The following is a 12433-nucleotide window of genomic DNA, read 5'->3' as shown; positions in this document are numbered from 1 at the left end:
TTACAAGCTCAGACGGGTTGGGAAGCAGGGCTATATCGATTTCCAGATGCCCTATGGAGGGAATGGAGATAAAGAGTTGAAAATGGAGAATGAGAACTATTTGGTGCATCTTGTGTTGACTTGGAGGATTGAATCAGTGCTAGGAATGAAGTCAGAGCCAGGTGAGGGACCGAAGTCACTTCCAAAATTACTAAAACAAGGGGGTAAAATTAGAGGATTAGAAGATCACATGTATCCCAGATATACAATAGAACGGCTAGATATGGAGTGGGTAAGAAACAAGGTCTAGTTATTAGGGTGAAAGTAAAGGTGGGATTTGGTTATATGGCATATAGTATAGGGTTGGTTGGGTATTAACAGTATGCCTTCTTTTTTGCAGAAGGCATACAATTAAAAAACAAAACAAAACATGGCTACCATGTTTTGGACCAATTAACTCTTGGTACCTTGTGACCAGTAAGGTGACCTTGAATAGTCTGTTAAAATCTATGGCACTCTGTCTTCTCATCTGTAAAAGTTAAGCTTTTGGCTCAGGTGATCTCTGAAGTTTCCAATAGCTCTGTGATACTACATCATTTATTTTGCCTTATTCAGGTTCCATCTCTCCTCCAACAACCCCCAGGATCCCCTCTAGGGCCCCAAACTGCACTGATGAGGTCCACTGCCTTCAGGCAAGACCAGCTCTACTTTCTTCCTAACACTGTGGGGTGAAGTCACTGCAGACTTTTGGGGAGAAGTAATACATATCCTTCTGGAAAGTGAATGACCTAATTTCTCTAGAACAGAATGTGACTGTATTGTTTACATTTGGTTTTATTTTTGTTACCAGGCAATCAGTGTGGAGCCTCTTGGAATGATATATGCCAGCTGGGTTTTGTGCCTCATCACACTGGCAGAGAGAAGAGTATGAAGCCTGCTTGGAGAAGTGGAGGAGGCTGAAAAGGAGACAAAGAGTGAGGACAGAGAGACAAGATGGAAGTGGGGGAGAAAAGCAAGGATGAGAGAATGCCAGGTGGTGCTGAGAAGGAAAGGAGAGACTCTTCTGCTTGTAAAGGGCACATGATGGCAGAATCCAGCTATGCAGTGGCATCTGGCTCCAGAAATAATAGGCCACTTGGCACCTACTCCTTCAAAACGGTGAGCTTCATAAACAATCTTATTTGTGTGATGTGGATATTTCATGCCCAGCAGATGTGTTCCACAGCATTTCTTGTCAAACTCATCAAAGTGATCTGAGAGGAGGGCATTACTTACGTGACAGCGATCGGCTTTTATTTGAGACTCTAAGATGGGAGAATTCAGATTAGGTATTGCCAGTTGCATTCTTTGTCTCTCTTTTGAAATATGAGAGTTGACTCGGACTGTGGAAACTATTTTCTTCTCATTTCTTTATTACCACATATTTAGCATGGATCAACAAGCTGACTCTTAACTGGCTGGCTGAAGTACAGAAACAGTATCCTATGGGAAGGGGAAGCAAAGCCATAAACAAACTTAAACATTTCTTGATGCCATCATGGCTCTCAATGGCTGTCTTATGCTAATGGAGATTTCTCTACATCACACACACACACACACACACACACACACACACACACACACTCACACACACACACACACACACTTAGCACTTTATAAGGTGGCAAAAACCACAATTACTTTTGCACCAACCTGATAGTAATTCACTACATGTAAGGAGATTATGGAGATGCAACCTTCTTTTCCCCTTACCTTACTGGCTTCTTCCTAATAAGCTGAATTTGGGAGCGAGGGTACTCAGAGAGGGGCAAGGTTGACTTTAATTTTCCATTTGAAGGGTATCTGTAGTTGAAAGAGGACAATTCAGATGCTGGCTTTACCCATGTAGCAACAAATAACTTTTACTGTTACTTTTATGGGCTTCAGAGAGGTTACATAATCATCTCAGAAGTCCCTGCTGACTGTGATTTTTAAAGGAATGTTATTTTGCAAGCAAAGTGACTGAGAAGTAACTATAATCTTCAGGCGTAGAGAAAAGATGTGAGGTTGGTATGATAGTCTTGGGAAGATAAAATAAGCCAATGAAGATCTTATAGTTTTAGAGCTGAACTCAGGTTGGATCTTTTATCTGGTAACATTTTAAATATTCAGTGTTATTCTCTATCATTACAAATAGCCAGAATATAATTTTGTTTTCACAAGGAAGTGATGAAAGAAGGAAGAATTCAGGACAAAATTTACAAGAAATGATTCTTAGGATTGGCTACTTGACAGCTGTCAAAATAGGCTTCAGAAAGCTTAACTGTTGTATACCCATCAAAGAATGAGAGGAATTAATGAATTCGAGATGAATTCAGTATGTTCTGCAAACCTAGGAAGATCTAAATTTCATGTTGCATGAATATTTTTTAGTTTAAGAATTGGTACCAGTTACCTCATGATTGGTACACTGGATTAAGAATTAAAAGATCTGAAATTGGGATAAAGAGTGAAAGGAAGTTATGTATCTGGAGGTATGACAAAGAAAGTTTTTTAAACAACTGCTTATTATCTTTAATTCAAGGTAATTACTATTACTGTTCTCCAACCTAAAAAAATCACTTCTGCTATTTTGCTTCCCCTTCTACCCCTTTTCTTCCTTTTCTTGTACTCATATTTAACATGTTTCTGTGACAACTTTAGTAGTTAATCTGCTTATGCCATTCTGGACACAAAGGGATCGTGTCCCCATGTGTGGGAATCAGTCCCAGTGAAGGGGGAATGAAATTAAATTACAATCTCAAATCCTCAGAAGAAGTCCCTGAAGAGTTCAGCTCCTGGTTAAAATCCGTGTGTGAATTTTCAGGCCTGACCATAGGCAATTACAATGGTGTTACCCTGGCTGGCCTCATGGGGAAAGCTGCCTTCCCCATACCAGGCTTTCCAGCCAATGCACGGCAGCCTCGGGAGGGAGGGGCAGTCAAGGACTCAGGTCTCCCAGCCAATCATGTTCTTTCATATGTTTACCTTCCTAACCCAAGAACCTTCATTCCTAGGTCTCTGACACCTCAGACAGAGTTCTTCAGGTTCCTCTGCTGAAACCTTCTTATGCAGGAGGAGGGAAAAACCTTGAGGACACTTTTCTGCATTCTGACTCAATACTCAGGATTTTTCCCATTCCTAGCCTTTCTTCTCTTCCATCCACAGCACTCTTCCCTTCTATGATGACCCATCTGACTCTTAATCGGCGTGCCTTTCCGTGAGGCAAAATGAAGAGGGAGGAGAGTCAGTGCCTCCACCAGTTAACCTCTTGCTTACACCATTGCAGCACGTGATTAAAAGCTGAATCCTGTCATTTTTGACAGGTCGTTTTAATAGGCTGCTCTGATACCTGGTATTCAGCTCTCTCTCTCTGTCTCTGTCTCTCTCTCTCAGCTCAGCTGAGTTCCGGACAGTCCCAGCTTTGCCTCTTACTGGTTATGTGACCTTAGGCAAATCATTTAATATTTCTGAGCTTCAGTTTATCATTTGTAAATTTAAGACAATAATACTCCATGAAGTTCTTATGAGGATTATATGAGATGCTTGTGAAAAATACCTTACCCGGTAGATTGCGACTCAGTTCCTAATCAGAAACAGAAACAGAAACAAGCAGTGGTCACTTATCTAAGGTCCTCTAAGGAGAACTTGCACTTACATATTTTCCTACAAAGCCTTGGATTACATCATATGGCAAAGTCCTTTTATGTGTAAATGGCAGCTGTGGGTGTAATCACTTGTTAGCGTCTGTTTACTTTCTTTTTTTGAGACGGAGTTTCACTCTCATTGACCAGACTGGAGTGCAATGATGCAATCTCATAATCTCAGCTCACTGCAAGCCCTGCCTCCCAGGTTCAAGCAGTTCTCCTGCCTGTGCCGTCGGAGTAGCCAGGATTACAGGCATGTGCCACCATACCTGCCTAATTTTTTTGTATTTTTAGTAGGGACGGGGTTTCACCATGTTGGCCTGGCTGGTCTCAAACTCCTAACCCCAAGTGATCCACCCGCCTAGGCCTCCCAAAGTGCTCGGATTACAGGTGTGAGCCACCATGCCCCGCCTTTTTTTTTTTTTAATTAACATTCGCACCTCAAAAAGAAATACTACGTATATAGGGTAAGAGATTAAATATAAACACAGCAAGTTCCACCCCAGTCCTATTTCTCCAAGGCTGCATGGCCAAATGGAATCTTGAAGAGAACACCTGAACAGCAGAGGACTTATCAGTGACATCTCCGGTCTGGACTTCTGCTGCATCTTTGGCCACCTCTCCTCTTGCCTTTTGGTAAACCCCGGACAAAACACCAGTCCATGCTGAATGGCCATCCCATCAAATCCTGGCCATTGAGTCCCTCCACAGCAGCCTGGACCTCCTTGTATATGTCATACTCACCTAGAGTATACCCCTTGAGATATCCTGTTCGCCTTTTACTTTTATCATGTTTACTTTCTTTGTTACCATTTTCTGGTTAATTCTGGAAGGAATTTTTTATTTTTATTTTTATGTTATTATTATTATTTTTTGGCTTCCTGGAAGCATTTTTCTTTTATTTTGTTGCTTTTTGTCAGATACATTTCCCCCTGCTGATGTTTATGTTGTATGGTGCATATGTTAACATGGCAATAAGATATTGCAGTAAGATTACAGCTTCACAAGGGGTTACATAAATGATAGTCTCCAAACAGAAACCAGTGTAACTGCCAGAAGGGAAACCTTCAAGACTCTCAACTTCATTTTCAGTTATGTTATTAGAAAAAATACATGCTCTAATGGCAGAAGGAACTTCGGCTAAGAATCTATAGGTGATAGAGGATAACACTCAGCTACTCACAGATCTAAACAAGACAGTGTTTCCCAAGATTATAACTTATCTGTGAAAGGTACTAGAAATGACTAAATTTGGTGCCCCATATCATCCCTATGATCTCAGATGTCAGGAAAAAGCCCAGGGTCAGAAACTCAGATTGTGCTTGTGTCTGTCAGGCAGAAGCTCTAGTATGAGCTCACAGGTATCTAGAAAATTTTGCCCAAACTGGGACAGAGAATGCTACTTTCCTTAAAGCCAAACATCACAATGAGACCTTTTGCTAAGTTTATTGTTAAATTGATTCCATTTTGAGTTTATTTTCAAGTGGTATTGTACTTGAGGTTGGTGCTAAGTAGCTCTTAATAATTCTCTGATCTTAATGTTGGCTTACCTCACCATATGAAGATAGAGTCTGAGAATGGGGAGATCTCAGTGCATGGGTCAGAAAATTGGCTTTTTCCATCATATGTGAGATATTTAGATTTTGAGGGAAGAAGTGAACTTTTTCCAGTTCTGGCAATGTTTTATTTAGACTAATGAGCTCATGCTAGAGAGTCTTTCGTGACAAATATGAGCACCATCTGGGTTCCTGATACTAGCTTTGTTCCTCATCTCTGAGATGAACCATCAAAACAAGTTAGTGCTACTCAGAAGTGTTTGTATGTGTGTGCGTGTGTGTGTGTGTGTGTCGGCAAAGGGGGAGTAGGATTCCTGACACATGTTCTGCATGGTTTCTTATAAGATCCCCCAGGAGAGCTCAGCCCCAGTTGCCCACACTGATAACCTGCTTGTTAACACACCCCTTATTGGCTTTTCTCCTTTCCTTGTTTCATTTCTCCTGCTTTCTCACTTGTGTTTCTTAGATCACCTCCCAAAATAAACTACTTGTACCCAAGTGCTTGTTTCAGTGTCTGCATTTGGGTAACTCTAAGACAGAACCATTGAAAAAAAAAACCCTTGAAGGATGAAAATCTAATACAAAAATGTGTTGATACTACATGTACAATCCACATTTTGGTAAGATGAAAAATAATCAGTAAACCACAAACCAAAGAAACAAATTCTACATGGTTATCAGCACACATACCTTAGTTTATTCATTCACTTATAATTCTTTTGCAATTAAATGTCTTTTTTGAAGAGGCTGATGTCAGATTCCCTTTTCTTACAGTAAGCTGCAAACGCAAGCATTTTTCCATCTCAAGATAGCTTAATAAACCAATAGCTTGTATTCCTGAAAATCTGATGAAGTTTTTAGTTAGCCCAAGAGCTCTGAGGAAGGTGTACTGATGATGGCATCTATTTCTCCTAGATTCTTCTAGAAGATCTTCGATAGTAAATTCCTATAATATGCCCAGAATTGTGAAATGTATAATGGACTATGCAATAGAATTATGAAGGAGTTTCTTCCCTCAAAGGACTTAGAGTCTAGCTGAGGGTAGGGAGCAAAAGTACATCTATGCAATTCATAGAAACTAATACAAGTCAGTAGTAATTAGGCACCTATTGAGAATCTTTTATAGGCATACTGTAGGTGTTTTGGAGGAAAAATAATCCAATCGGTCTTTGAATACTACATAATAGTAATTCTGTCAATTCTAGGGGCCAGAACTGGTCATACTATTCAGTGGTATCCTTTCAAATTATTTTACCAATCATCTGGTTGAGTGAGAGGTGAATGTCACAAATAATTCCCCTTCTTCATTCTTCTTTTTCCTACACACCCCAGTGAGGAGAAAACCCCTTTTATCTCTAAAATTCTCATGAAAAACCAGTGAAACAGTCCAGTGATATTGCTAAGATTGGTAACCCAACACCTGCTTGACCGGTACATTTCTAAACCGCATATGTCACAATCAATTTTGCATATAGGTCAGTGTGTGGTTTCCTGCACTGTGGCTATTCTGGGGAGAGAAAGCAGGACTGTTTTCTCATGAAGAAACGTGCTCACTGAAGAAAAAACACTGAGTAGATGATGGCGTGAGAAGACATGGGAAAACCTGAAGGTCATCGTATTCATCCAAAAGTTCTTTCATTTGTTCCCTGTCCCTCCCAGGCCATAGCTCTTGTTTGGAGTGAGCTTTTCCTTTTGTAAATGAACAGGCCCCAGGCCAGAGGAAGGGTGGTGTGACCAGGTGGGGTAAGTGAGGAGATAGTGGTCATCCTGTGTGGGCTGAATGCTGATTTCCTAGTCGTTCTTACATTAATAGGGTCAAGGATTGCTGCTAAGACACCCTTGAGGACTGAGGGAGCAGGAAAGAGATCTTCAAGGGATATCTTCATGGGCTGGTAGAGGAACTTTGGAGAGGAGGGTGGGAGATAAGGCCATGGTGACTGCTAAGGGGAGGATTGTTGATTGGCAGTCCCTGTGTGGTAGATCCCGGGAAATGGCATAGGGGTAGTCTCATATCAGAATATTATACCCGTTCGTCAATTTAAGAGAAGGGCTGATTTTAAAGAAAGAACCTGGTATTTTTTTTTTTTTTCATGCAACTTTACGCTAAGGAGAAAGCTTTCATTATACACTGTTAGGTAATCTCTCCCACACAGAAGCAGTGTAAGGTAATGGTTAAACGTCTGGAGTCGTGAGCTAGATAGCATGATTTAATACAGTATTTCCACCACTTACTAGCTATGCAAACTTGGGAAATTTACTTAAACTCTCTGTGCCTCAGTTTCATCATATATATAATAGAAATAATAGAAGAATCTATCTCACAAAGTATTGAAAAGATTAAGTGAGTTAAAAGATGCAAAATGTTTGACACATAGTAAGCACTCAATAGTTGTTTCCCATGGAAATTATGTGCAAACTGACCCCCAGCCCAGGCTGCGTAGCCTAGCAATGCAACACATGGATTTTGTACTTAGATTAGATCTAAGGTCAGCCCACTTGTGTCTTTTGCTGGCTATGTGATCTAGGTCAAGTTATTTATTTTTATTTTGTTTTAAATGTATTTATTTTCCCAGCTTCTGGTAACTAACCTTCTACTCTCTATCTCCATGAGTTCACTTATTTTGGTTTTTAGCTCCCACAAATAAGTTAGAACATGTAATGTTTGTCTTCCTAAGCCTGGCTTTTTTCACATAGTATAATGATCTGCAGTTCCATCCATGTTGTTGCAAGTGACAGGATCTCATTCTTTTTTTTATGGCTAAATAGTACTATATTGTGTATACGTACCACATTTTAATCCATTCATCTGTTGATGGACACTTACGTCGCTTCCAAAATTTTGCCTATTGTGAACAGTGCCGCAACAAACCTGGGATTGCAGGTATCTTTTCGGTATACTGACTTCCTTTATTTTGGGTATATACCCAGCTGTGGGATTGTTGAATGATATGGTAGTTCTATTTTTAATTTTTGAGGAACTTCTAAACTGTTCTTCATAGTGGTTGTACTAATTTATATTCCCACCAACAGTGTAGGAATCTTCCCTTTTCTCCACATCTTCATCAGCATTTGTAATTGCCTGTCTTTGGATATAAAGCATTTTAACATGGGGTGAGATTATATCTCACTGTAGTTTTGATTTGCACTTCTCTGATAATCAGTGATGTTGGGTAGCTTTCCATATGCCTCTTTGACATTTGTGTTTTCTTTTAGAAATGTCCTTTCAGTGCTTACTTCAGCAGCACATATACTAAAATTGGAACGATACAGAGAAGATTAGCATGGCCCCTGCGCAAGGATGACACACAAATTCGTGAAGTGTTCCATATTTTTAAGAATATAATTTTCTAAGATCTTGTACCAGGCTTGTTATTTCCTAAGCAAATTCCAGAAAATTCAGGACTTTTGTATAAATTCCTCTAAAAACTCAAAAAAAAAAAAAAAAAAAGAAATGTCCTTTCAAATCTTTTGACTGTTTTAAAATCAGATAATTAGATTTTTTTTCCTATAGAGTTGTTTGGGCTCCTTATATATTCTGGCTATAAATCAGATGGGTAGTTTGCAAGTATCTTCTATTCTGTGGGTTGTCTCTTCACTTTGTTTATTGTTTCCTTTGCTGTACAGAGCTTTTTAACTTGATGTGATCCCATTTGTCCATGTTTGCTTTGGTTGCCTATGCTGTGGGATATTACTCAAGGTATTTCCACCTATACAGCGTCCTGGAGAGTTTCTCCAGTGTTTTCTTGTGGTAGTTTCATAGTTTTAGGTCTTCTATTAAATCTAAATTAAAATCTTTTAATCTATTTTGATCTGATTTTTGTACATGGCAAGAGATATGGGTCAAGTTTCATTATTTTTCACATGGATATTTAGTTTTCCCAGCACCTTTTATTGAAGAGACTATCTTTTCTTCAGTGTATATTCGTGGCATGTTTGTCAAAAATGAGTTTACTGTAGGCGTGTGGATTTGTTTTTGAGTTCTCTATTCTGTTCCATTAGTTTATGTGTCTGTTTTAATGCCATTACCATGCTGTTATTATTACTATAGCTCTGTAATATAATTTGAAATCAGATAATGTGATTCCTTCAATTTTGTTCCTTTTGCTTAGGATGGTTTCGGCTATTCTGGGTCTTTTGTAGTTCCATATAAATTTTAGGCGTTTTTTTCTATTTCTGTAAAGAATGTCATTGGTATTTCGATAGAGTTTGCAGTGAATCTGTAGATTACTTTGGATAGTTTGGACATTTTAACAATATTGATTCTTCCAATCCATGAAAGTAGAATATCTTTCCATAATCCTCTTCAATTTCTTTCATCTGTATTTCATAGTTTTTATTATAGCAATCTTTCACTTCTTTGGTTAATTCCTAGGTATTTAATTTTATGTGTGGCTGTTGTAAATAGGATTACTTCTTAAATTTCTTTTTTAGATTGTTCACTGTTTGCATATGGAAATGCTACGGATTTTTGTATGCTGATTTTGTATCCTGCAACTTTACTGAATTCGTTCATCAGTGCTAATAGTTTTTTGGTGGAGTATTTAGGTTTCTCCAAATATAAGATTATATCCTCTGAAGTCAAGGATAATTTTACTTCTTCCTATCTAATTTGAATGTCCTTTATTCATTCACTTGTCTGGTTGTTCTTGCTAGAATTTCCAGTACTATATTGAATAACAGTGGTGAAAATGGACATTCTTCTCATGTTCCATATCTTGGTGGAAAGATTTGTAGTTTTTCCCCATTCAATTTTCATATATGGCTTTTATTAGGTTAAGATATGTTCATTCTATATCCAGTTTTTTGAGAGTTTTTACCATGAAGGGATATTGAATTTTATCAAAAGCTTTTCAGCATCTGTAGAGAGCCAGAGTAGCCCACCCACTCTTGGTGGATAACTTTGGGTGAACTCCAGAGAAGCGAAACCATAATGGGGGAGTATGTATGTCTCAGAGAAGAGCAGAGAGGCCAAGAAAAAGATAACCAGCTCTCACTGACCTTGCTGCAAGATAGTTGTTAGCTGAAGTATGTTAACTGAATTGTGAGAATTACAACCAAAGGCTATTCTAAGTAACTGCACCCTCCCTCTACTACGTGCTTTGTAAACATATAAAATAAAGTACTCTGAGGCAGGTCAGGGCCAAAGAGACTGACATCATCAGCTTTTCGGACTGCCTAGCCCAGCTCTCTATGTTTGTCTGTGTGTCTTTCTTTATCTCTCACCATTACCTCTTGGGTCTTTGAACCCTTGTGCAGCACGGGACACAGCACATGCCAGAAGCATCAATTAAAAAGATAATGTGGTTTTTGTCTTTTATTTTGTTGATATGATGTATCATATTGATTGATTTGTTTATGTTGAGCAATTTTTTTGCATTCCAGGAATAAATCTTGCTTGGTCATGATAAATGATCTCCTTAATGTGTTATTAAATTGAGTTTGCTAGTATTTTGTATAGCATTTTTGTGTTAGTATTTATCAGAGACATTGGCCTGTAGTTTTCTTTTTTTTGATGTGTCTTTGTCTGGTTTTTGTATCATGGTACTATTGGCCTCACAGAATTAGTTTGGAAGTATTCCCTTCTCCTCTATTTTTTTTTGAGGGGGGGTGGAATAGTTTGTGTAAGATTGGTATTCTTTTAATGTTTCATAGAATCATCAGTGAATCCACTGAGTCCAAGGCTTTTCTTTACTGGGAGACCTTTGATTACAGATTTGATTTCATTACTTGTTATTGGTCTGTTCAGACTGTATTTCTTCCTGGTTCAATCATGGTCGATTGTATATGTACAGAAAGTTATCAATTTCTTAGGTTTTCCAATTTATGATATATAGTTGCTCATAGTAGCCTGCCACTAATGATCCTTTGAATTTCTGTGGTATCAGCTGTAATGTTTCCTTTTTTTCTCTGATTTTATTTATTTTGATCTTCTCTCCTTTTTAAATTAGTTTGGCTAAGGGTTTGCCAATTTTGTTTAACTTTTCAAAAAACTAATGGTTGCTTTATCTTATGATCATTGATTGTTTTCATTTTAATTTCATTTCTCTTCTGATCTTTATTATTCCTTCTACTAATTTTGGATTTGCTTTTCTAGTTCTTTAAGATGCATCATTTGGTTGTTTATTTGAAGTTTTTTTTTCTTTTTTGATGCAGGCACTTATAGCTATAAATTTCCCTCTTAGTACCGCATTTGCTGTATTCCATAGGTTTCGATTTGTTGTGTTTCTGTTATCACTTGTTTCAAGAAACTTTTCAATTTCCTTCTTGATTTTTTCATTGATCCACTGGTCATTCAGGAGCATATTGTTTAATTTCCACATGTTCATACAGTTTCCAAAATTCCTTTTGTTACTGACTTCTAGTTTCATTCTTTTGTGGTCAGAAAAGATGTTTGATATTATTTCAATTTTTCAAAATGTTTTAAGATTGTTTTATAACCTAACATATGGTCTATCCTTGAAAATGGTCTATGTGCTGAGGTAAATAATGTGTATTCTTGAGCCATTAGATAAAATGTTCCATAAATATCTATTAGATCCATTTGATCTATAGTATTGATTAAGTTAAAATATTTCTTTCACCACATGTTCCTCCTTTTACATTTTCAAGTGAGTTTAGAGTTAAATTTTCAATGTTTACAGTTTAGCTAGGACTGACTGAATTGTATAACAAAAACAAAATATCCAAGTGGCCTTGGATTTATTTTGTTTCCTGGTTTGGTTTGTTTGACTAGTCAGTCAATTGTGGGTAGAGAAGCATTTTAGCAGTTTTTAAATTTTCTTTTTGGCCCCTGTATGGCAGACACAGTAAAAATTTTGTGCTGGAAAAAGATGCCTTATATTATTGCTCTAAGTTCAGGATTGTGACCTGTTTGGTCTGAAAGTCTTACCTTTATAAACATATTTATCTAGGTATTTCCTTTTAGATGATTAATGTTTCAATTACCTATTTCATCCCTGAAGTGATTGTTGATCAAGATAACCTAAATTTACCTTTCCAAATGGTACCTAGGTTGTTGGTTACCATGAAGCTGTTGCAATTTGTGAAGTCATTAATTTGAAAGCCCTTTAATGACTTAAAAAAAATCTTGGCTAGAATGACATAGATAGTAAGTTTTATCTCAACACCAGTATAAAAGTCAGCAGATTCAGTGTAAGGCAGAAAAAAACAAGAGAAATAGAGAACTCAGTAGGCTCTGCATGTTAACTCTATGGTTGCAGAATTTTTAAAAGA

General features: G+C 37.8%; 1 protein-coding gene and 1 non-coding gene across 7 annotated transcripts in view; both read left to right on the top strand.

Moving 5' to 3' along the window:
- The window catches only part of LOC104650944 (uncharacterized), a 413896-nt gene that overhangs the window by 82023 nt on the left and 319440 nt on the right, over positions 1 to 12433 (top strand). For all 6 annotated transcript variants that reach the window (XM_074389849.1, XM_074389848.1, XM_074389847.1 and 3 more), the window contains one exon: positions 830 to 1137. The gene's annotated coding sequence lies outside the window, so the exon portion shown is untranslated. The remainder of the gene's footprint in view (positions 1 to 829; positions 1138 to 12433) is intronic.
- Positions 8427 to 8533, top strand: LOC120360310 (U6 spliceosomal RNA). Its single transcript, XR_005576863.1, has one exon. It is a non-coding gene; the product is annotated as a U6 spliceosomal RNA (small nuclear RNA).

Source organism: Saimiri boliviensis, chromosome 19, assembly GCF_048565385.1.
Source record: "Saimiri boliviensis isolate mSaiBol1 chromosome 19, mSaiBol1.pri, whole genome shotgun sequence".
NCBI classification, from domain to species: Eukaryota; Metazoa; Chordata; class Mammalia; order Primates; family Cebidae; genus Saimiri; species Saimiri boliviensis.
The sequence above is the reverse complement of the archived record's forward strand: the minus strand, read 5'-3'. Positions and strand labels throughout refer to the sequence as shown.